Source organism: Loxodonta africana, chromosome 3, assembly GCF_030014295.1.
Source record: "Loxodonta africana isolate mLoxAfr1 chromosome 3, mLoxAfr1.hap2, whole genome shotgun sequence".
Classification (NCBI taxonomy): domain Eukaryota; kingdom Metazoa; phylum Chordata; class Mammalia; order Proboscidea; family Elephantidae; genus Loxodonta; species Loxodonta africana.
In genome coordinates this window covers 2,638,584-2,665,599 of record NC_087344.1, presented here as the reverse complement: position 1 = coordinate 2,665,599, position 27,016 = coordinate 2,638,584, and the positions used below count along the sequence as shown (strand labels likewise).

The 27,016-nt window shown below is 40.7% G+C and overlaps 1 protein-coding gene across 1 annotated transcript in view; it reads right to left on the bottom strand.

Annotated features, from left to right (window-relative positions):
- Positions 1-27,016, bottom strand: part of LOC100660529 (zinc finger protein 345-like) — a 105,813-nt gene that overhangs the window by 56,590 nt on the left and 22,207 nt on the right. The window lies entirely within an intron of this gene.

The window sequence follows — 27,016 nt, the reverse complement described above, 5'->3', positions numbered from 1 at the left end:
ATAGTGGAAAATTCCTTTCCCCCCTAACTCTGCTAAACACTACCACCTCTCCATCTTCCCTTACCCTGGGTAGTTTTTGTTTTAATTTGATGATGACTTTCACCTCTTGGTATCTTATGATAAAATTAAGCAGAATGAAGGGTAGTGTGTCCCTTAGGACAAGGAAGCTAAGTGTGGGGGACCAACACAGACCTTGCCCAATGTTTTCTCTTCATTTGTATCCTTTTTTATATTAAAGATATTATCATAAGTACAGCCTTTTTCATGAATTCCGTGAGTCTTTTCAGAGAATTAAATAATCCAAGGACAGTTTCCTCTTAAACTTTTGAAGTGTGCCTGAGCTCCTTGTGGGTAGGGTCAGAGGTTCTGTATGGGCAGCTGGTCTGAAGGACAGTGTCCTTCTAACTTGTGAGCTCTGACCAAGATCTAAGTGACTAAGGGCAGAGACAGAGTGCCATGTGGATGGCTGGCAGTAAGAATGGAAAAGGGAGAAGGTGACGGCTGGATCACCCCCAAGTCATATCTTGAGTATTGCTTTCATATTGATCCACTGCAATCTCTGTAACCAGAATGGAGAATCATTGCTCTACGGTTACTGATTTGTCTTGTGGTAAAAACATTTATGTATACCACAGGAGGAAACAGTGCCTGGTCCTGCGCCATCCTCACAACCGTTGCTGTGCTTGAGCCCATTGTTGCAGCCACTGTGTCAATCTATATCATTGAGGGTCTTCCTCTTTTACACTAACCCTGTTCTTTGCCAAGCATGATGTCCTTCTTCAGAGACTGATCCCTCCTGACAACATGTCCAAAGTATGTAAGACACAGTCTCACCATTCTTGCTTCTAAGGAGCATTCTGGTTGTACTTCTTCCAGGACAGATTCGTTTGTTCTTTTGGCAGTCTATGGTACCAATGGTAAATGCTTAAATTGCATTCCTGACTAGCAATGCACAAAACTTCTGCTTTGTCACACATTAATTTTACTAGCTTTTATGATATCTTTATTGCTTGTGCTTTCGAGTGATTGCCTGCATAATTCTGAAATTCATTACCAAGTCTTTCCCAACCCAAGTCTATAAAAAAGTAGATTAAATCCAGAGCATGAGAACCTAAATTCTTAGCTGAGAGGTTTTCTTGCAAAGCCTAATGAATTTCTCCTGAGATTTGGTCAATCTCATGAGTATAACAATGTTGGATTCAATTGTGTCCCCCAAAAATATGGGTATCAATTTGGCTTGGCCATGATTCCTAGTATTATGTGATTGTCCGCCATTTTGTCACTGACCGTGATTTTCTTCTGTACTGTAAATCCTATCTCTATGACGTTAATGAGATTAGTGGCAGTTATGTTAATGAGGCAAGATTAGATTGTATCTTAAACCAATCTATTTCAAGATATAAGAGAGAGAAGCAAGCAGAGAGACATGGGGACCTCCCACCACCAAAAAACTAGAACTGTGAGCACAGAATGTTCTTTGGACCCGGAGTTCTGTGTGGAAAAGCTCCCACACCAAGGGAAGATTGATGACAAGGAGTCTCCTACAGAGCCAACAGAGAGAAAAAGCCTTTCCCTGGAGCTGGCGCCCTGATTTCAGACTTTAGGCACTCGACTGTGAGAGAATAAACTTCTGTTTGATAAGGCTATCTGCTTGCGGTATTCCTGCTATAGCAGCACTACATAACTAAGACAAGGTCCTTTAGTAAAATTCCATCTTCTCAGACAAATATTTCCCAGAATCAAAACACAAAGACACTCATGCTATTATCTAGCTTCAGTATTGTTATGAGGCATTGGATCAAGAGAACAGACTGAACGTCCAGAGTTTAGTGCACGTGGTTCCAATTCACTGCCTACATGAATGGTAGTGGACTGATGAGGCCGATTGGCTAGATTAGTATCACTGCTGCCAACCTGGATCAACACAGTGGCACAACCCTATGGCCACTGCATAACTCCACGACATTAATTCTTCGGTCTTCCTTATTCATTGTCCAGCTTTCAGAGTCTTATGAGAAGACTGAAAATATCATAACTTGGATCAGGTGCACCTTAGTCCTCAAAGTGACATCTTTGTTTTTTTATACTTTAAAGAGGTCTTTTGAAACATTCTGCATCCCACTTTGAAGTGTGGCATCTGGGGTCTTAAATGCTAACAAGCGGTCATCTAAGATGCATCAACTGGTCTCAACCCACCTGGATCAAAGGTGAATGAAGAACACCAAGGTCACAAGATAATTATGAGCCCAAGAGACAGAAAGGGCCACATGAACTAGAGACTTACATCATCCTGAGACCAGAAGAACTAGATGGTGCCTGGCCACAACCAATGACTGCCCTGACAGGGAGCACAACGGAGAACCCCTGAGGGAGCAGGAGATCAGTAGGATGCAGACCCCAAATTCTCATAAAAAGACCAGACTTAATGGTCTGACTGAGACTAGAAGAATCCCGGCGGTCATGGTCCCCAGACCTTTTGTTGGCCCAGGATAGGAACCATTCCTGAAGACAACTCACCAGACATGGAATGGACTGGACAATGGGTTGGAGAGAGATGCTGATGAGGCGTGAGCTACTTGTATCAGGTGGACACTTGAGACTGTGTTGGCATCTCCTGTCTGGAGGGGAGATGGGAGGGTAGAGAGGGTTAGAAACTGGCAAAACAGTCACGAAAGGAGAGACTGGAAGGAGGGAGCGGGCTGATTCATTAGCAGGAGAGTAAATGGGAGTATGTAGTAAGGTCTATATAAGTTTATATGTGAGAGACTGACTTGATTTGTAAACTTTCACTTAAAGCACAATAACAATTATTAAAAAAAAAAAAAATAGAGGTCTTTTGCAGCAGATTTGCCCAAAGAAATATATTGTTTGATTACATGACTACTGCTTCTATGGCCATTGATTGTAAATCCAAATAAAATAAAATCTTTCACAACTTCAATCTTTTCCCTGTTAACCATGATGTTGCTTATGGACCCGGTTGTGAGGATATTTATTTCATGTTGAGGCGTAATCCATACTGAAGGCTGCAGTCTTTGATCTTCATCAGTAAGTGATTCAAGTCATCTTTGCTTTCAGCAAGCAAAGTTATGTCATCCGCATATATCAGAATGCTCCAATCCTGATGTTGCACTCTTCTTCGTACAGTCCATCTTCTCAGGTTGTTTGCTGACCATACAGATGGGATAAGTATGGTGAAAGGATACAACCTTGATACACATCTTCCCTAATTTTAAATCATGCAATATCCCCTTGTTCTGTTTTAACAACTGCCTCTTGTTCTATATACAAGATCAGCATGAGCACAATTAAGTGTTCTGGAATTCCCATTCTTTGCAATGTTAACTATAATTTGTTATGATTCACACAGTTGAATGCCTTTGCATAGTTAATAAAACACAGATAAACATCCTTCTAGTATTCTCTGCTTTTAGCCAAGATCCATCTGACATCAGCAATGATGTCTCTCACTCCACATCCTCTTCTGAATCTGGATTCAATTTCTGGCAGTACTGCTGAAATCACTTTTGAATTATCGTCAGCAAAATTCTAGTAGTACGTAATATCAATGATATTGTTGGACAACTTCCACAATCTGTTGGATCACCTTTCTTTGGAATGGGCACAAATGTTCATCTCTTCCAGTAGGTTGGCCAGGTATCTGTCTTCCAAATTTCTTGGCAGACAAGCAAGCACTTCCAGAGCTGCACTGGTTTGTTGAATCATCTCAACTGGTATTCCATCAATTCATGGAACCAAGGCCTTCACTGCAGCTTGGACTTCTTCCTTCAATAGTATCAATTCTTGATCATATGCTACCTCCTGAAATGATTGAATATTAACCAATTCTTTTTTCATGCAGTGACTCTGTAATCCTTCTATTTTCTTTTGACGCTTCCTGTGTCGTTCAATATTTTGCCTATAGAATCCTTCAGTAGTATGACTCAAGTCTTAAATTTTTTCTTCAGTTCATTCAGCTTAAGCACGTTCTTCCCTTTTGGTTTTCTAACTCCAGGTCTTTGCACATTTCATTATAATTCTTTACTCTGTTTTCTCGATCCCCCCTTTGAAATCTTCACTTCAGCTTTTACTTCATCATTTCTTCCACTTGCTTTAGCTACTCGATATACTACAGCAAGTTTCAGAATCTCTTCTGACATCATTTTCATCTTTTTCTTTCCCGTCTTTTTAACAACCTTTTGCTTTCTTAATGTATGATGTTGTTGATGTCATTGTATTAACTCATCTGGTCTTTGGTCATTAGTTTTCATTGTGTCAAATGTATTCTTGAGATGGTCTCTAAATTCAGGTGGCATATAATCAAAGCTTTACTTGGGTTCTCATGGACTTGTTCTAATTTTCTTCAGTTTCGACTTGAACTTCCATATGAGCAATTGATATTCTGTTCTGCTGTCGACCCCAGGCCTTGCTCTGACTGATGATATTGAGCATTTCCATCATCTCTTTCCACAGATTTAGTCGATTTGATTTCTGTGTTTTCCATCAGGTGAGCTCTATGTGTACGGTCGACATTTATGTTGTTTAAAAAAGGTATTTGCACTGAAGAAGTCGTCAATCTTGCAAAATTCTATCATGCAATCTCCAGGATCTTTTCTATCACTACGGCTATATTTCACAACTACCGGTCCTTCTTTTTTCCAGTTTGCACATTTCAAACACCAGTAATTATCAATGCATCTTGATTGAATGTTTGGTCAATTTCAGACTGCAGAAGTTGGTAAAAATCTTCAATTTATTCATCCTTGGCCTCAGTGGTTCGTGTGTAAATTTGAATAATAGTCATATTAACTTTTCTTCCTTGTAGGGTCATGGATATAATCCTATCATTACTGATGGTATGGTACCTCAGGATAGACCTTGAAGCGTTCTTTTGACGATGAATGAGACTTCATTCCTTTTAAATTTGTCATTCTCAGCATAATAGAACTTATGATTTTCTGATCCAAAATGGCCAATAACAGTCCACATCAGCTCACTAATGCATAGGAAATTGATGTTTATGCGTTTCATTTCATTTTTGACAACTTCCAATTTTCTTAGATTCATACTTCCTGCATTTCATGTTCCAATTATTAATGGATGTTTGCAGTTGTTTCTTCTCATGTTGAGTCATGCCATATCAGCAAATGAAGGTCCCAAAAGATTGGCTCCAACCACATCATTAAGATCAACCCTATTTTGAGGAGGCAGCTCTTCCCCAGTTGCCTTTTGAGTGCCTTCCAACCTGAGGGGCTCATTTTCCACCATTATATCAGACAATGTTCTGCTGCTATTAATAAGGTTTTCACTGGCCAATTTATTTAGAAGTAGACCGTCAGATCTTTCTTCCTACTCTGTCTTCATTTGGAAGCTCCGCTGAAACCAGTTCACCCAGGGTGACCCTGCTGGTATTTGAAATACAACTGGCATAGCTTCCAGCATCACAGCAACAAGCAAGCCACCACAGTACAACAAACTGACAGACATGCAGTGGATTCCATGTTGCTGTGATGCTAGAAATTATGCCACTGGTATTTAAGTGCCTAAAAGCCTTTTACTATTGGACACTTTAAAACTCTTCCAGTCTCTACCCATTCAGAGTTTCAAAACCACTTCCACATTTTAGGTATGTGTTAGAGCAGCAACACACTCTTAGTACAAAATTCTTAGTTTTCTAGTTCTGCTATAACAGAAATACCACAAGTGGCTGTCTTTAAACAAACATAAATTTATTCTCTTATTATTTAGAAGGGGAGGAAGTCCAAATATGTTGCACCAGCTCTAGAGGAAGGCTTTCTGTCTCTGTCAGCTCTAGGGGAAGGGCCTTGTCATCAATCTTCCCCTGGTCTAGGAGCTTCACAGTGCATGGACCCCAGATCCAAGGGTTGTGCTCTGAACCTAGCTCATCTTTCTTGATGGTAGGAAGTTTCTCTCTTCTCTACTTGATTCTCTCTTTTATATCTCAAAAGAGACTGACTCAGGATTCAACCAAACCCTTTAGATTGAGCCCTGCCTCATTAATATAACTGCTCTAATCCTGCCTCATTAACATCACAGAGGTTAGGATTCACAACACACAGGATATTTACATCAGATTCCAAAATGGTGGACAATCACACAGTAGTGGGAATCATGGCATAGCCAAATTGATACACATTTTGGGGGATACATTTCAATGCACAACAGTATCGAAGGAAGTAGTCCAAGCTGTACTGAAGGCATTGGTGAAAAACAAACCACCAGGAATTGACGAAATACCAGTTGAGATTTTTCAACAAATGGATGCAGTGCTGGAGGTGTAACTTGTCCATGCCTACTAATTTGGAAAACAGCTACCCGCCAACCAAATGTGTGTCCACATTTGTGTCCATTCCAAAGAAAGGTGATCCAACAGAATCCCAATATTATCGAACACTATCCTTAATATCACATGCAAGTAAAATTTTGCTGAAGATAATTCAAAAATCTTTGCAGCAGTACATCAACAGTGAACTGCCAGAAATTGAAGGTGGATTCAGGAGAGGATGTAGAATGAGGGATATTATTGCTGATGTCAGATGGATCTTGGCTAAAAGCAGAGAATACCAGAAAGATGTTTATTTGCATTTTATTGATTATGCAAAGGCATTGGACTGTGTGGATCATAACAAATTTGGGATAACACTGTGAACAACGGTAATTCCAGAACACTCGATTGTGTGGATGCAGAAACTACATAGTCCCAGAGGCAGTCGTTCGAACACAACGAGGGAATATTGTACGGTTTAAAGTCAGGAAATGTGTGCATCTACTGGTGATTGTCAATATAAAACACTCTGTGCTCCTGTGTTCTGGGTACCAAAGACCACTCTCAGGCTTAATAATTCATCAGAAGAACTCATGGGACTCGGAAAAACTATTATACTCATGGTTACGATTTGCGAAGAGATACAGACTAAATTCAGCCAACGGGAAAAAACACCTGGGGTAGAATCTGGGTGAAACCAGATACAGGTTTTCAAGCGTACTCTCCCAGTAGAGTGACAAATACTAGCTTAATTCTCCCAACAACGTGCGACAACACATGTGAAGTGTTACCAACAAGGGAAGCGTGCCCAAGCCTTAGTGTTCAGGGTTTTGGTAAGAGGTCAGTCACCTAGGCATGCAGGGCCCACGTGGCAAATCTCAGCTACCTAGACTCCAGTCCTCCAGAGAAAAAACAGGCCTTCACCAGAAATTACATTGCTTGTATAAACTATCCGGTCACAGTGGCACAAAATAACCCAAGGAATCAGGCATACAAAACTAGGCATTTATCAGAAATAACATTGTTAAACTGTCTGTTCAAACTGATACTACATGGCCCAAAGCCTCAGGCATACAAAAACCGTCTTATGAGGCAGAATATTGCAAGGGCCCACAGGTCATGTATATCCCAGGCACTGGCCAAGGGCCACTCCTGACAACAGGCCACTCATGAGAATGTGTAGAGTACGAGCAACTCAGGCCTACTAAGTTAACTTTTTCTTGCAAAACCCTCAGTGAGCAAGCAATGTGACAGGACACGGAAGAACAGCAAACAAAGTGGATTCAGTGCTTGCCCATAGATATTATAGCGTAGCTGGAAGAAAATTTCAAATGAATTATGAAATCCCTGGATATATGACAGCCTGTTATAAGGGGGCCTAACCTGAGAGGCAGTTTAGACTGCTTGAAAGTCAAAGATACATGAGGAAGTGCCATCATTAGCCATTAGAGAAATGCTAATCAAAACTACAGTGAGATACCACCTCACCCCAACAAGGCTAACATTATCCAAAAAATACAAAATAATAAATGTTGGAGAAGTTGTGGAGAGACCGGAACACTTATACACTGGTGGTGGGAATGTAAAATGATGCAACCACTTTGGAAATTGATTTGGTGCTTCCTTTAAAAGCTAGAAATAGAACTACCATACAACCCAGCAATCCCAGTCCTTGGAATATATCCTAAAGAAAAAAGAGCCCTCACACGAACAGATATATGCACACCTATGTTCATTGCAGCACTGTTTACAATAGCAAAAAAATGGAAACAACCAAAGTGACCATCAACAGATGAATGGATAATCAAATTGTGGTACAGTCACACTATGGAATACTATGCAACAATAAAGAACAACGATGAATCCCTGAAACATCTCATAACATGGAGGAATCTGGAAGGAATAATGCTGAGTGAAATTAGTCAGTCATAAAAGGACAAATATTGTATGAGGCCACTACTGTAAGAACTCAAGAAAAGGTTTAAACACAAAAGAAAACATTCTTTGATGGTTACAAGGGTGGGGAGGGAGGGAGGGAGAGGGGTATTCACTAATTAGTAGACAAGAATTATTTTAGGTGAAGGGAATGTCAACACACATTACAGGGGATGTCAGCACAATTGGACTAAACCAAAAGCTAAGAAGTTTCCTGAATACAACCAAACACTTCAAGGGATAGAGTAGCAGAGGTGGGGGTCTGGGAACCATGGTTTCAGGGGACATTTAGGTCAACTGGCATAACGAAGGGTATTAAGAAAACATCACTTTGGTGAGTGGTGTCTGGGGTCTTAGAAGCTAGCAAGTGGCCATCTAATATGCATCCATTGGTCTCAACCCACCTGGAGCAAAGGAGAATGAAGACCACCAAAAACACAAGGAAAATAAGAGCCCAAAAGACAAAAAGTACCACAGAAACCAGAGTCTCCATTAGCCTGAGACCAGAACTAGATGGTGCCCGGCTACCACCCATGACAGCCCTGACAGGGAACACAACAGAGAATCCCTGATGGGGCAGGAGAGAAGTGGGGATGCAGAACTCAAATTCTAGTAAAAAGACCAGCCTTAATGGTCTAACTGAGACTGGAGGGACTCCAGAGGACTTAGCCTCCAAAGCTAAAACCATTCCCGAAACCAACTCTTCGGACAAAGATTAGACTGGACTGTAAGACATAAAATGATACTGGTGAGGAGTATGCTTCTTAGCTCAAGTAGACACGTGAGACTATGTGGGCAGCTCCTGTCCGGAGGTGAGATGGGAAGGCAGAGGGGGACAGGAGCTGGTTGAGTGGACATGGGAAATACAGGGTGGAGAGGAGGAGTGTGCTGTCATTGGCCTAGTCATCTAGTGCTGCCATAACAGAAACACCACAAGTGGATAGCTTTAACAAAGAGAAATTTATTTCCTCATGGTAAAGTAGGCTCAAGGCCCAAATTCAAGGCGTCAGCTCCAGGGAAAGGCTTTCTCTCTCTATTGGCTCTAGAAGAAGGTCCTTGTCTTCAATCTTCCCCCGGTCGAGGAGCTTCTCAGGCACAGGGACCCTGGGTCCAAAGGACGCACTCTGCTTCTGGTGCTGCTTTCTTGGTGGTACGAGGTCCCCAACTGTCTGCTTCCTTCCCTTTCATCTTTTGAGAAATAAAAAGGTGGTGCAGGCCACACCCCAGGGAAACTCCCTTTACCTTGGATCAGGGAGGTGACCTGAGTGAGGGTGGTGTTACAATCCCACCCTAACCTTTTAATATAAAATTACAATCATAAAATGGAGGACAACCACTCAATACCAGGAAACCCAACCAAACCACTGCAGTCGAGTCGATTCCGACTCATAGCAACCCAGGAATCATGGCCTAACCAAGTTGATACACACATTTTTGGGGGGACATAATTCATTCCATGACATTCATGTTATAGAGAGAGCAACTAGGGTCACATAACAATGTGTGTATAAGTTTTTGTATGAGAAACTGACTTAAAACGTAAACTTTCACTTAAAAGGACAATAAAAAAAGAGAGAGAGTCAAAGATATTTGATTCAAGACTTTGGTAGCATTTAACTACATACATGTTTGCGAAAGATGGATAGTGTGGAGTTGGGTTAGAAAGAGTGTTTCAGGAGGGAAAACAGTGTGTAAACACCTGAGTCAACAGATAAACTAGTGTCACTTATGACCTGATGAAACTGGTGGCTGAAACAGAGAAAAAAGTGAGTGGTGGGTCCCAGACTAGAGTAGTGGCGGGAGCAGGCCATATAGAGCAATGCTAACTACTGTTTTTTCCCTAAGGACATGTGGAAGCCACTGACAGTATTAATACAGATGGGAGATTACATTTGTGATCTAAAGTGAACATTCCAGGTCTTGTAGTAGAAATGGATTTTAGCAACAGCTACAGTAAAATATATGAAGTCAAGGTGGGAGCTTGTTATGAATAATTTCAGGAAGAAACTAATGATGGCCTAGACTTGGACAATGGTTTTGAAACAGAAAGGAAGTGAAATGATATCAGATACACATAGATGGTATAAAGACAATAAATGGGTAGAATATCCATTCTTCGGGTTACCACATTATTTTATAGCAATGTTCACAAGCTCTAATATGCGTGTGAATCTTTCAGAGAATTAAAAAAAAAAATACACTTGCTGATTCAGCAGGTTTGGGGTGGGGTCTGAGATCTTGCAATTCTCACAAGTCTCCATTTGATAAAAATATGGTTGTACTTTCAGAAGCAATGATGCAGAGCACCAACTCTGTCACAAGAAACCATAAGGTACCTTGTAGTTGTGTGCCATCAAGTTGATTCAGATTCATAGCGACACTATATGACAAACTAGAAGTGCCCCTTAGGGTTTCCTAAACTGTAATCTTTAACAGACTCAGGAAAATCTCCACAGAGCTTGTATTTTGGAGGGGACACTTAACATCCACTAAACACACTAATTAAAAAAAAAAAAAGAAATTGATAAGGAAACGAATAAAAAGTAGATTGTAGGATTAGAGAAAATAAGAAAAGTACTTACTGAAGAAATACCCCTGTTATGGATTGAATTGTGTCCCCAGAAAATGTCTGTCAATTTGGCTAGGCCATGATTCCCAGTATTCTGTGATGGTCTACCATTTTGTCATCTAATATGATTTTCTGATGTGTCGTAAATCCTATGTCTATGATGTTAATGAGGTGGGATTAGTGGCAGTTATGTTAATGAGGCAGGAATCAATCTATGAGACTAGGTTGTGTCTTAAGTCAATCATTTTTCAGGTACAAAAGAGAGAAACGAGCAGAATCAGGGAGGGCCTCATACCACCAAGAAACAAAAGCCAGGAGAATACCGCTGAGAAGCTCCTTGACCAGGGAAGATTGATGGCAAGGACCTTTTCCCAGAGCCAACAGAGAGAAAGCCCTCCCATGAAGCTGGCACCATGAATTTGGACTTCTAGACTACTAAACTGTGAGAGAATAAATTTCTCTTTGTTAAAGCCATCCACTTGTGGTATTTCTGTTATAGCAGCATTAGATGACTTAGACAACCCCTAAGAAGAGGGATATTTCACCTGAGTCTAGCAGTTAAAACATTAGGAGTCCTCCATATGGGAAACAGATAGAAAGAAATTGGAATGAGGGCAGAAACTGCTTTTCCTTATTGAGTTTTGATTGATTGATTGGTTGGATCTAAAGGTAAAAGAGAAATTTGTGTTGAGAAATGCACCCAGATTTCTGACTCTCTGGTATAAAATTCGTTTTGTCTGATCACTTCATAACTATAAACTGTTGGCACCATGAATAGACATTGAAACAAGAAAATTCAGGAAAGAAAAGAAATATTTATTGTGAAAAATCCACCCCCGCCCCCCGCCTTTGTTCAACACTACCACCTCTACATCCTCTGCTGAGTCTGGCTTGAATTTCTGGCAGTTCCCTGTCAATGTACTGCTGCAACTGCTTTTGAATGATCTTCACCAAAATTTTACTTCTATGTGATACTAATGATATTGTTCGATAATTTCTGCATTCGGTTGTATCACCTTTCTTGGGAACACACATAAATATGAATCGCCTCCAGTCGGTTCGCCAGGTAGCTGTCTTCCAAATTTCTTGGCATAGACAAGTGATAACTTCCAGCACCGCATCCATTTGTTGAAACATCTCAATTGCTATTCCATCAATTCCTGGAGCCTTGTTTTTGCCAAAGTCTTCAGTGGGGCTTGTACTTCTTCCTTCAGTACCATTTGTTCTTGATCACATGCTACCTCCTGAAATGACTGAACATAGACCTGTCATGGATTAAGTTGTGTCCCCCCAAAAATATGTGTCAACTTGGTTAGGCCATGATTCCCAGTATTGTGCGGTTGTCCCCTATTTTGTAATTGTAATTTTACATTAAGATGATTAGAGTGGGATTATAACATCACCCTTACTCAGGTCACCTCCTTGATCCAGTTTCCCTGGGGTGTGGCCTGCACTACCTTTTATCTCTCATGAGGTAAAAGGAAAGGTAAACAAGCGAGAGTTGAGGACCTCATACCACCAAGAAAGCAGCACCAGGAGCAGAGCGTGTCCTTTGGACACGGGGTCCCTGCACCTGAGAAACTCCTTGACTAGGGGAAGATTGAGGACAAGGACCTTCCTCCAGAGCCGACATAAACAGAAAACCTTCTCCTGGAGCCGATGTCCTGAATTTGGACTTGTAACCTACTAGACTGTGAGGAAATAAATTTCTCTTTGTTAAGCCATCCACTTGTGGTATTTCTGTTATGGCAGCACTAGATGACTAAGACAGACCAATTCATTTTGGTATAGTCACTCTGTGTATTTCATCCATCTTCTTTTGATGCTTCCTGAGTCATTCAGTATTTTGCCCATAGAATCTTTCAATATTGAAACTTGAGGCTTGAATATTTTCCTCAGTTTTTGCAGCCTGAGAAATGCTGAGCGTGTTCTTTCCTTTGTCTTCTTGGGCCGCCCTTTGAAATCTTCTATTCAGCTCTTTTACTTCATCATTTCTTCCATTCACTTTAGCTATTTGACATTCAAGAGTAAGTTTCAGAGCCTCTTCTGACATTCATTTTGGTCCCTTATTTCTTTCTTGCTTTTGTTCATGACCTCTTGCTTTCTTTATGTATGATGTCCTTGATGTTATTTCAAAACTTGTCTGGTCTTCGGTCATCAGTGTTCAATGAATCAAATCTATACTTGAGATGGTCTCTAAGTTCAGGTCTCTTAATTCAACTGAATTAAGACACCTAAATACAATGTTGAAGAAGTGAGGAAGTTAGAGCTGAACAGAAGATTTCAAAGTGCAGCTCGAGAAGACAAAGTATTATAATGACATATGCAAAGAACTGGAGTTAGAAAACCAAAAGAGAAGAACGTGCTCAAGCTGAAAGAACTGAAGAAAAAATTCAAGCCTCGAGTTACAATAGTGAAGGATTCTGTGGTGAAAATATTAAACAACTCAGGAAGCACCAAAAGAAGATGGAAGGAATACACACAGTCACAATACGAAAAAGAATTGGTGGACATTCAACCATTTCGAGAGGCAGCATATGATCAGGAATCAATAGTACTGAAGGAAGAAGTCCAAGCTGCACTGAAGGCATTGGTGAAAAACAAGGCTCCAGGAATTGACAGAATACCAATTGAGATGTTTCAATAAATCAGTGCAGCGCTGGAAGTTCTCACTTGTCTATGCCAAGAAACTTGGAAGACAGCTACTTGGCCAGCCTACTGGAAGAGATCTATATTTATGTCTAATTCCAAAAAAGGTGAGCCAATGGAATGCAGAAATTATTGAACAATATCATTAATATCATACACAAATAAAATTTTGCTGAAGATCATCCAAAAGTGGCTGCAGTGCATATTAACAGGGGACTGCCAGAAATTCAAACCCGATACTGCAAAGGCCATGGAATCATGGATATATTGCTGATGCCAGATGGATCCTGGCTGAAAGCAGAGAATACTAGAAAGATGCTTACATGTGTTTTAGTGAATATGCAAAGGCATCCAACTGTGTGGATCATAACAATTTACGGATAACAGTGCAAAGAATGTGAGTTCCAGAACACGTAATTTCGCTCATGAGGAACCTGTATATAGGTCAAGAGGCAGTCATTTGAGCAGAACAAGGGTGGTTTAAAGTCAGAAAAGGTGTGCATCAGGGTTGTATCCTTTCACCATACTTCTCAATCTGTATGCTGAGCAAATAATCCCAGAAGCTGGACTATATGAAGAAGAACGGGGTATTAGGATTGGAGAAAGAATCGTTAACAACCTGTGTTATGCAGATGAAACAACTTAGCTTGCTAAAAATAAAGTGAACTTGAAGGACTTACTGATGAAGATCAAAGACCACAGCCTTCAGTATGGATTACACCTCAACATAAAGAAAACAAAAATTCTCACAACTGGACCAATAAGCAACATCATGAAAAATGGAGAAAATAAAGAAGTTGTCAAGGACTTCATTTTACTTGCATCCACAATCAACACCCATGGAAGCAGCAGTCAAGAAATCAAAAGATGCAATGCATTGGGCAAATTTGCTGCAAAAGACCTCTCTAAAGCATTGAATAGCAAAGATGTCACCTTGAGGACTAAGGTGCGCCTGACCCAAGCCATGGTGTTTTCGATCATCTCATACGCAAGGGAAAGCCATCTGATGAATAACGAAGACCGAAGAAGAATTGACGTCTTTGAATTGTGTTGTTGGTGAAGAATATTGAATATACCATGGTTCATCAAAAGAAAGAACAAATCTGTCTTAGAAGAAGTACAACCAGAATGCTCCTTAGAAGCAAGGATACTTTGGACATGTTATAAGGAGGGATCAGTCCCTGGAGAAGGACATCATGCTTGGTAGAGGGTCAGCAGAAAAGAAAAAGACCCCCAAAGGGATGGACTAACACAGTGGCTGCAACAGCTAGCTTAAGCATAACAACGATTGTGAGGATGGGACAGGTACGGGCTGTTTCGTTCTATTGTACACAGGGTTGCCAAGAGTCGGAACCCACTCAACAGCCGTAACAACAACAAATACAATGGGGTTGATTGGACCTCATGGTGGTAGGGGTCACGTGGTTGCATTCAATCAACAAAGACAAGGTGGGCGTGCTTACCGTAATGGACAGCAGATTCAAAGAAGTTAACTAGAATAGTTTGAATTACGGACTCATGGCATTGACTACTTATTCATGGTGTTCTCTGGAGTGAAATATGTGGGAAATCTTCTATTTACTCCATCTGTAAAAGTGGGAGAATTCTAGGTCATGTAAATGGCAAGCCACCTTGAATCAACTAAACATAGTCATGTCTTAGTCAATTTCTAGGCTCGAGCCAGTTTACACACCTACAACCCCTCGAATGAAGGGGAGGCTGGGTCCCCTTGAGGAATAACCCTATTGAACCCTATATTGTTATTTCTCCCAGCCTTCTCTTAGAAATCTATGGCCTTTTATGAGAGTGACTATTCGCTGGGGAAAAGGGAACAGACTTTTCACAGATTACTGGACACCAGCTCTGAACTGACATGAACTCTAGAAGATACAACATATCATCTTGGCCCCCCATAAGACTGGAGATGAATGGAGGTCCGGTTATTAATTTAGTCTTAGCTGAGGTCTGTCTCACAGTGGACCCAGTGGGCCCCTGAACCCATTCTGTAGTGATTTCCCCAGATGCAGAATGTATAATTGAAATAGACATACTCAGCAACTGGCAGAACCTCCATGTTGGATCTCTGACATGTGCGTTAAGGGCTATTATGGAAGTAAGTCCAAAAGGAAGCCATCAGAACTGCCCCTACGTAGAAAAATAGTAAACCAAAAGCAATTATTGCATTCCTGGAGGGATTGCAGCGATTACTGCAAACATCAAGGACCTGAAGGATGATTCCCACCACATCCCCATTCAACTTGGCTATTTTAACCTGTGCAAAAAAATAGATGAATCTTGGAGAATCACAGTGGATTACTGCAAAATTAACTAGGTGGTGACTCCAATTGCAACTGCTGTTCCAGATATGATTACATTGCTTGATTAATACACCTCCTGGTATCTGGTATATAACTATTGATCTGACCAATGTTTTTTCCCAATTTGTTTTGGCTGAACACCAGAATCAGTTTATCTTTAGCTGGTAAAACCAGCAATACATCTTCACCTTCTTACCTCAGGGGTATATCAACTCTCAAGCCCTACGTCATAATTTAGTCTGCAGGGAAGTTGATCATCTTTTCCTTCACTGGTTGATTACATTGATGGCATTATGCTGATTGGACCTATTAATGAAGAAGTGTCAATGATTCTAGAATTATTGCTAAAACACTTGCAGGCTCGTTAATGTTAGGTGCCATCGAGTCAGTACTGACACATATCAACCCTATGTACAACAGCTGAAAATACCACCTGGTTCTGCGCAATCCTATCAAATTGTTGCTATGCTTGAATTCTTTGTTGTAGCCACTATGTCAATCCATCTCTTTGAGGGTCTTCCTCTTTTTTGCTGACCCTTTACCTTAGCAAGCATGATGTCCTTCTCCAGGGACTGGTTCCTCCTGCTAATATGTCCAAAGTACCTGAGACAAAGTCTCACCATCCTCACTTCCAAGGACTCTGGCTATACTTCTTCCAAGACAGACTTGTTCCTTCTTTTGGCAGTCCATGGAATATTTCATATTCATGCCAACTCCATAATTCAAAGACATCAATCCTTCTTTGGTCTTCCTTATTCATTTTCCAGCCAATGAGGATTTTTCTTTTCCTTATGTTGAGGTGTAATCCATACTGAAGGCTGTAGCCTTTGATCTTTCTCAGTAAGTGCTTTAAGTCCTCTTCCTTACAGCAAGCAAGTTTGTGTCATCTGCATATCACAGGTTATTAATGAGTTTTCCACCGATCCTGATGCCACGTTTTTCTTCATACAGTCCATCTTCTTGGATTATTTTCTCAGCATACAGGTTGAATAAGTGTGGTTAAAGGATAATATCCTGATGCACATCTTTTTAATAACCTTTTGCTTTTTTCATGTATGATATCCTTGACGTCAACCCGTAAGCTTCCAGAAATTAAGTGCTGGCAATGGGAGTGGCACCAGTGACTACTATAGCCCTAGTGATCCACTGACAAAGTTTTTGCTACCTGTCCCTGCAACTCTATTCCCTGTGAGTTTAGAGGTCTTAGTTCTAAAGGGAGGAATGGTGACACCTGGAGACACCACATGTATTCCATTGAACTGGAAGTTAAGAATGCCACTTGGCCACGTTGGGCTCCTCATGCCTCTGGATCAACAGGCAAAGAAGGGAGTTACCGTATTGGCTGATGTGACTGATCCTTACTATCAAGGGTAAATTGGAATTGTGTTGTATAATGGAGGTAAAGCAGATTATGTCTGGAATACAGGAGATCTCTTAGGGTGTCTTTTAGTACTACCACGTCCTGTGATTACAGTCAATGAAGAACTAAAGCAACCCAACTCCAACGTTACTAATGGCCCAAACCCTTCAGGACTGAAGGTTTAGGTCATCCCACCAGGCAAAGAACCACCACCAGCTGAGGTCTTTCAAGAGAATACGGACTAAGTGCTGGAGGAAGGTAATTCTATATACGTTATGACCACGTGACCAGTTGCAGAAATGATGACTGTAATTGTTATGAGTATTTCTTCCTTACATGTGTGCATCAGATATTTTTGTTTACATATAAAATATAGGATGTAAGCAGAGCTAGTGTGTTTTCGGTTGTACACGTTAGGTGTACCATGTTAGGTGAAAGTATGGCTATAATTGTCTTTATTTAGAGATTGTGGTTGGTTTAAGATGTGTACAGGTGCCAAGTTGACAAGGGGTGGACCGGAATTGTTAAAGTTGTGTGTCAACTTGTCTGTGCCATGATTCTCAATGATTTGGCAGTTATTTACGATGTAGTTTGGCAGTTACATAATGATGTAATTTGGCAGTTATGTATTGTAGTCATCGTCCATGATGTGATATGATGTGATCAACCGATCAGTTTTAAGAGAATTTTCCTCTAGGGTGTGGCCTGAATCTAATATGTACATGGATGTTCCAGGAAAGCTCACTACCTTGCTCCTAATCCTGCATCTAGATCATCATGTGAACTCTGGTTCTTTGGACTTGAGCCAGCTGCCTGCCATACTGCCTCCTGATCTTGGGATTTGTCAGCCTCTGCAGCCTGTGAGCCAGCGGCCTGGTATCTGACCTGATGATCTTCGGCTCATCAGCCCCTGCAGCTACGTGAGCCAGAAGCCTCCAGCCTGGCACCTGACCCATGGACTTGGGACTTGCCAGCTTCTGCAAATGTAGGATCCATTTCCTTGAGAGAGATACATCTCTAGAGAACAGAGTTTTCTCTATTTTGCCTCTCTAGTGCCTAAGACATTTGGTACCAAGAGTGGTTGTAGAGAAACAAAATCATAAGGAATAGTTTTATAAATTGGTTCTTAAATCTGCATAGTCTTAAAGGCACTGATGACTCTGCCTCCTGTAGTAAAGACAGCACTGCTAACACAAGGTGTAAAGTGCCAATATTAATATGCAAAATATCATCAAGAATAGATCAAATATTGATGAGAAACGAGGCCTGGGTGATCACGTGTTTCATGCTTTTCTAAAATTTTGTCAGAATGAGAAGTATGGGAAGCTGGTTGGTTCACCCTACCTTTGCTAGACAAAGGTGTGAAAGACAGAGATGAGGTCAGGTTTTCAGAGCCACAGCTCAAGCACTGAATAAAATCCCACAAGAAGTATCTCCCTTATAAAGATAGAGCAGGATTAATGGTGTTAATCCTAATTGAGTTAATTCATGTAAAAAACTGCCTAATACACGTTGTTGTTAGTTGCCCTTAAGTTGGTTCTGACTCATGGTGACTTTTCGAATACAACAAAATGTTGCAGTCCTGTGACATATTCGTAATTGTTGGTATGTTTAAATCCATTGTGATTATTGTGTCACCACATTTCATTGAGGGTTTCTGAAGGGGAAAACAGGATTTCCAAGGCCAAACATGGCAGCCTTCATGCTTTCTTTCAGTTCATTGCAGTATTAGAAGCTCTGATTATGTGACCTTGCTGAGGCAGTCTTATGGAACCCTCTGGTGTGGACCCATCTCTGTCTTTGACCATTACAAAACTTTAGCTCCTCTTGCTGGTAGGAGCAGAGAACTGCTTTGGTCCTGCGGCTGCCCAGGACTACTTTCTTCAGTATGTAAATCTTCCTAATAAAAACTCTTTCACTGCCACATTGGGGTTTCCCGGCTCTTCCTTTGATCTCATGGCACTGTCCAATTCTGAGGCAAATTTCAAGTTACTGGTCCACGTCTGCACAATTTCCCTCATTTACAATGACCCACTACCAAACCTGATGTCCTTTTCTAGCAGGTGGCTTTTAGTAATGCATAGTAAACGATAATTTTCACTTAAGGGAAAGAGAAGGGCCAAGATGGTGTAGTCAGATGCTTCCGGTGGTCCACCTTACAACACAGACCTGAGAAAAAAGTGAATCCATTATATATGACAATCTAGGAGCCCTGAACATCAAAGGCAAAGTTGAGGAATCAGACTGAGTGGCAGGAGGAGGAAAAGATGGTATGGAAGCAGTGAGGAGTTGCCAGACTTGACCCAGTGGGAACTGGCACCCTGCAGGCCAGACCTGTTGGCACGAGCACGGTGAGGCAAGTGGTGGCATTCGGAACGCGTTTCCCACATCGAGAGAGACCGAGCAGTGGAGTGTCCACTCACGCCTCCAGAATCAGCGAAAAGCAGCACTCTTGCCAAAAGTACATGCATCTGATCAACTGCTCGGACCTAAAAACACCCCTTTGGAAAAAACTCTCTCCCAGTTAACTGACCACTCCCAGCTCTGCACCAGGTCCTAAGCTGGCTTCAGTGATAGCCACTTGCCCTGGGCTGGCAGTAGGATCTGCCGTGCACCCTAAGCCATCCTCCCGGCCTTGGAGAAGGAACAAATTAACAAACATGGGAAAAAATGATCTGCCTGCTCTCCTAAGCTGGGAACTCAGGGTAGAAACAGCTCCTTTGCCTGGGCACAGGCACAAGCGGTCCACCTACTTTGAATGACTTTCACCCCTGCATAGACCTGTGTGGGCCCATTTCAACAGCATAGACCCTTATTAGCACAGTACAACAGGGTATGTACCTAAAGTCTAACTTCAAACATTTTAGCTATATGCTGGAGATGCAGGTTCATGACATTTGCCAATGGTCTGCCTATTAAGCAGGGTCCTCATCTACCCACATTAGGGGCCTGAGGACTAGTGGCTTCACCCATGCCACCTAGCCACCTGTGACAGGGGTCCATGGATAACTGGTGCCTCCCAGTCCTTATAACCAACAGCATTGGGTGCCCATAGTCTGGTTCAAAACCCACCCACCCAGGTGCTCTCAGGAACAGGGACATGCTTTCCTCACAGACACTCAGGGGCTGTTGTCAGACCCCTGCCTTGCTTAGCACATGACCCCCTACTGCACCCAGATACCTGTGCCTCCACCAATCACCTCTGCTTGTCTAAGGCTGTAGGTGACAGCCTGCACCACACACATGGTGACTAACTACCTGGACACCTGAGCTGAATCCATACAAGAAAAGTAAATTGATTCCTGTGCTCATATACCTACTAACAACTCTAGCCACCTGGTGACAGGACGTTAGAGCATCAAGGCCACCGATAATCAAACCAGCTCACTCAAGCAGCCTATTTGGGCATATCAAAACAAATCAAAACTAGAAGCTAGGGCACAGTAAGCAAACATAAGATAAATAAATATAACAACCTATTGATGGCTCAGAGACAACAGTCAATATCAAATCACATAAAGAGGCACACCGTGATGGCTTCAGCAACTTCCCAAAACAAAGAATCAAGAAATCTTCCAGAAGAAGATACCTTCCCGGAACTACCAGAGGTAGAATACAAAAGATTGATATACAGAGCTCTTCAAGAGATCAGGAAGGAGATCGGGCAAAACGCAGAACAAGCCAAGGAGTCCACAGACATAGCATTACAGGAACATAAGAAACTTAGAGAAGAGTGTAACGATAAATTTAACAGGCTGCAAGAATCCACAGAGAGACAGCAAACACAAATTCAGAAGATCAACAATCAAATTTCAGAATTAAAACAATTCAATAGAAAGTCATAAGAGCAGAACTGAGGCAATGGAAGTCAAAATTAGTGAGATTGAAGATAAAGCACTTGACATCAACATATTTGAGGAAAAATCAGGTAAAAGAATTTAAAAACAAGGAAGAAACCCTAAAAATTATTCAGAACTCTATCAAGAGAAATAACCTAAGAGTGACTGGAGTACCAGAACAGGAGGGGTGACAGGAAATACAGAGAGAATTGTTGAAGATTTGTTGACAGAAAACTTTCCTGATATTGTGAAAGATGAGAAGATATCTATCCAAGATGCTCATTGAACCTCAAACAAGGCAGATCCCAAAAGAAAGTCACCAAGACACATTAGAATCGAACTTGCCAAAAGCAAGATAAAGAAAGAATTTTAAGAGCGGCTAGGGATAAATGAAAAGTCACCTAAAAACGAGAGTCGACAAGCCTAAGCTCGGACTACTCACAAGAAACCAGGCAGGCAAGAAGGCAATGGGATGACACATATAAAGTTTTGAAGGAAAACAACTGCCAGCCAAAGAATTATATATCCGGCAAAACTGTCTCTCAAATATGATGGCAAAATTAGGACATTGCCACATAAACAGAAGTTTAGGGAATTTGCAAAAACCAAACTAAAATTACAAGAAATACTAAAGGGAATCTGCCGGCTAGAAAATCAGTAACATCAGATAACAACCCAAGACTAGAACAGAGGACAGAGCAGCGAGATATTAACCCAGATTGGGAAACCACAAAATAAATCAAAGCTAAAACGCTCACAAAAGGGAAACAGAGGCATCATTTTGTAAAAGATGACAACATTAAATCAAAAAAGAGGAACTAAAAAATGTAGTCATAGATCTTCCATATGGAGAGGAAGTCAAGGCGATATAAAGAAAAAGAAGTTTGGTTTAGGCTTAGAAAAATAGTGGTAAATATCAAGGTAACCACAAAGGAAACTAACAATCCTACACATCAAAATAAAAAACAAGAAAAACATAAAGACTCAGCAAATACAAAAGCAACAACAGTGAGAAAAGAAAAGACAATATATAAAGAAAAAGGACTCAGCACATGGAAACCTTGGTGGCGTGGTGGTTAAGTGCTATGGCTGCTAACCAAGAGTTCGGCAGTTCGAATCCGCCAGGTGCTCCTTGGAAACCCTGCGGGCCAGTTCTACTCCATCCTATAGGGTCACTATGAGTCGCAATTGACTCGACGGCAGTGGGTTTGGGTTGGGTTTTTGGACTCAGCGCAGAAAATCGAGTGAAAAAAAAAACTGCCAACAACACACAAAAAAGACATTAAAATGACAGCACTAATCTCATATCTATCAATAATTACGCTGAATGTAAATGTACTAAATGCAACAATAAAGACAGAGAGTGGCAGACTGGACAAAAAACCACAATCGCTCTGTATTCTGCCTACAAGAGACAGACTTTAAAGACACAAACTAAAACTCGAAGGATAGAAAAATATATATCAAACAGACAACATTCAAAAAAGAGCAGCAGTGGCAATATTAATTTCTGACAAAATAGACTTTAAAGTAAATTCCACCACAAAGGATAAGGAAGGATACTATATAATGATTAAAGGGTCATCGTACCAGGAGGATATAACCATAATAAATATTTACACAGCCAACGACAAGACTCCAAGAAACATTAAAAAAAAAAAAAAAAAAAACTCTAACAGCATTGAAAAGAGAGACAGCTCCAGAATAGCACTAGGAGACTTCAACACACCACTTTCAGTGAAGGACAGAACATCCAGAAGGAAGCTCAACAAAGACACAGCAGATCTAAATGCCACAATCAACCAACTTGACCTCAAAGACATATACAGAGCACTCCACCCAACAGCAGCCAGGTATCCTTTCTTTTCCCACGCACACGGAACATTCTCCAGAATAGACCACATTATTAGGTCATAAAGCAAGCCTTAAAAGAATCCAAAGCATCAAAACACTAAAAAGCACCTTTTCTGACCATAAAGCCATAAAACTAGAAATCAATAACAGAAAAAGCAGGAGAAAAAAAGTCGAACACAAGGAAACTGAAAAACACCATGCTCAAAAGCTACTGGGTTATAGAAGAAAATAAAGAAATTCATAGAATCAAACGAGAATGAAAAAACTTCCTACCAGAACCTTTGGGACACGGCAAAAGCAGGGCTCAGAGGTCAATATAGTGGAATAAATGCATATATCTCAAAAGAATAAAGGGCCAAAGTCAAAGAACTATCCATACAACTCAAACAAAGAGAAAGAGAGCAGCAAAAGAAGGCCTTTGGCCCCAGAAGAAAGCAAACACTAAAAATTAGAGCAGAATTAAATGAAATAGAGAACAGAAAAACAACTGAAAGAATTAACAAGACCAAAAGCTGGTTCTTTTAAAAGATCAACAAAATTGATAAGCCATCAGCCAAACTGGCAAAAGAAAAGCAGGGGGGAAAGCAAATAACCCAAATAAGAAATGAGATGGTGATATCACAACAGACCAAACTGAAATTAAAAGAATCATAACAGAATACTATGAAAAACTGTACTGCAACAAACTTGAAAACCTAGATGAAATGGACAAATTTCTAGGAACACACTACATACCTAAACTAACACAAATGGAGAAAGAGCAACTAAATAAACCTATAACAAAAGAATAGATTGAAAAGCTAATTTAAAAACTCCCAACCAAAAAAAAGGCCCTGATCTTCACAGCTTCACTGGAGAATTCTACCCCACGTTCAGAGAAGAGTTAACACCACTACTACTAATGTATTTCAGAGCACAGGAAAGGATGGAATACTCCCAAATTCATTCTATGAAGCCTGCATAACCCTGATATCAAAACTATGGAAAGACACAACAAAATAACAAAACTACAGACCAATATCCCTCATGAACGTAGATGCAAAAACCCTCAACAGAATCCTAGCCAATAGAATTCAACAACATATCAAAAAAATAATTCACCAAAGTGGGATTCATACCAGGTATGCAGGAATGGTTTAACATCAGAAAAACAATCAATGTAATCCATCCCATAAATAAAAGAACCACGTGATCTTATCAATTGAGGCAGAAAAGGCATTTGACAAAGTCCAACATCCATTCATGATGAAAACTCTCAGCAAAATAGGAAAATTCCTCAACATAATAAAGGCATTTATACAAAGTCAACAGCCAACATCATCCCAAATGGAGTGAGTGTGAAAGCATTCCCCTTGAGAACGGGAACCAGACAAGGATGCCCTTTATCACCACTTTTATTCAACATTGTGCTGGAGGTCCTAGCCAGAGCAATTAGGCTAGAAAAAGAAATAAAGGGCATCCAAATTGGTAAGGAAGAAGTAAAAAGTATCTCTATTGGCAAATGATATGATCTTATACACAGAAAACCTGAAAGAATCCTGAAGAAAACTACTGAAACTAATAGTATAAGAGGTCAGCAGAGTATCAAGATACAAGATAAACATAAAAAATCAGTTGGATTCCTCTACACCAACAAAGAGAACATCGAAGAGGAAACCACCAAGTCAATACCATTTACGATATCCCCATAGAAGATAAAATGCTTAGGAACAGCCTAATTGCCCTGGCTAGGACTTCAAGTACGATGTTGAATAAGAGCGGTGGTAAAGGGCATCCTTGTCTGGTTCCCGTTCTCAAGGGAAATGCTTTCAGGTTCTCTCCATTTAGAGTGATATTGGCTCTTGGCTTTGCATAGATGCCCTTTATTATGTTGAGGAATTTTCCTTCAATTCCTATTTTGGTGAGAGTTTTTATCATAAATGGGTGTTGGACTTTGTCAAATGCCTTTTCTGCATCAATTGATAAGATCAAGTGGTTTTTATCTTTTGTTTTATTTATGTGATGGATTACATTAATGGTTTTTCTGATATTAAACCAGCCTTGCATACCTGGTATAAATCCCACTTGATCAGGGTGAATTATTTTTTTGATGTGTTGTTGGATTCTATTGGCTAGAATTTTGTTGAGGATTTTTGCATCTATGTTCATGAGGGATATAGGTCTATAATTTTCTTTTTTTGTAATGTCTTTGCCTGGTTTTGGTATCAGGGAGATGGTGGCTTCATAGAATGAGTTGGGTAGTATTCCGTCATTGTCTATGCTTTGAAATACCTTCAGTAGTAGTGGTGTTAACTCTTCTCTGAAAGTTTGGTAGAACTCTGCAGTGAAGCCGTCCGGGCCAGGGCTTTTTTTTGTTGAAGTTTTTTGATTACCGTTTCAATCTCTTTTTTTGTTATGGGTCTATTTAGTTGTTCTACTTCTGAATGTGTTAGTTTAGGTAGGTAGTGTTTTTCCAGGAATTCATCCATTTCTTCTAGGTTTTCAAATTTGTTAGAGTACAATTTTTCGTAGTAATCTGAAATGATTCTTTTAATTTCATTTGGTTCTGTTGTGATGTGGTCCTTCTCGTTTCTTATTCGGGTTATTTGTTTCCTCTCCTGTATTTCTTTAGTCAGTCTAGCCAATGGTTTATCAAGTTTCTTAATTTTTTCAAAGAACCAGCTTTTGGCTTTGTTAATTCTTTCAATTGTTTTTCTGTTCTCTAATTCATTTAGTTCAGCTCTAATTTTTATTATTGGTTTTCTTCTGGTGCCTGATGTATTCTTTTGTTGCTCAGTTTCTATTTGTTCAAGTTGTCGGGACAGTTCTCTGATTTTGGCTCTTTCTTCTTTTTGTATGTGTGCATTTATCGATATAAATTGGCCTCTGAGCACTGCTTTTGCTGTGTCCCAGAGGTTTTGGTAGGAAGTATTTTCATTCTCGTTGCATTCTATGAATTTCCTTATTCCCTCCTTGATGTCTTCTATAACCCAGTCTTTTTTCAGGAGGGTATTGTTCATTTTCCAAGCATTTGATTTCTTTTCCCTAGTTTTTCTGTTATTGATTTCTAGTTTTATTGCCTTGTGGTCTGAGAAGATGCTTTGTAATATTTCGATGTTTTGGACTCTGCAAAGGTTTGTTTTATGACCTAATATGTGGTCTATTCTAGAGAATGTTCCATGTGCATTAGAAAAAAAAGTATACTTTGCAGCAGTTGGGTGGAGAGTTCTGTATAAGTCAATGAGGTCAAGTTGGTTGATTGTTGTAAGTAGGTCTTCTGTGTCTCTATTGAGCTTCTTACTGGATGTCCTCTCCTCCGAAAGTGGTGTGTTGAAGTCTCCTACTATAATTGTGGAGGCGTCTATCTCACTTTTCAATTCAAAGGTCAGCGGAGCAGGGGCGGGGGTCTGGGGAACATGGTTTGAGGGGACTTCTAAGTCAATTGGCAAAATAATTCTATTATGAAAACATTCTGCATCCCACTTTGAAATGTGGTGTCTGGGGTCTTAAATGCTAACAAGCAGCCATCTAAGATGCATCAATTGGTCTCAACCCACCCGGATCAAAGGAGAATGAAGAACACCAAGGTCACACGACAACTAAGAGCCCAAGAGACAGAAAGGGCCACATGAACCAGAGACCTACATCATCCTGAGACCAGAAGAACTAGTTGGTGCCCGGCCACAATCGATGACTGCCCTGACAGGGAGCACAACAGAGAACTCCTGAGGAAGCAGGAGATCAGTGGGATGCAGACCCCAAATTCTCATAAAGACCATACTTAATGGTCTGACTGAGACTAGAGGAATCCCGGCGGCAATGCTCCCCAGACCTTCTGTTGGCCCAGGACAGGAACCATCCCCGAAGACAACTCATCAGACATGAAAGGGACTGGTCAGCGGGGGGGAGAGGGATGCTGATGAAGAGTGAGCTAATTAAATCAGGTGGACACTTGAGACTGTGTTGGCAACTCTTGTCTGGAGGGGGGATGGGAGAATAGAGAGAGAGGGAAGCTGGCAAAATTGTCACGAAAGGAGAGACTGAAAGGGCTGACCCAATGGGGGAGAGCAAGTGGGAGTAGGGAGTAAGATGTATGTAAACTTATATGTGACAGACTGATTGGATTTGTAAACGCTCACTTGAAGCTTAATAAAAGTTAATTAAAAAAAAAAAAAATGAATCTCCACTGCTGAAAGCCTAGCTGGCCCCAAATGTACTGGTAGATTT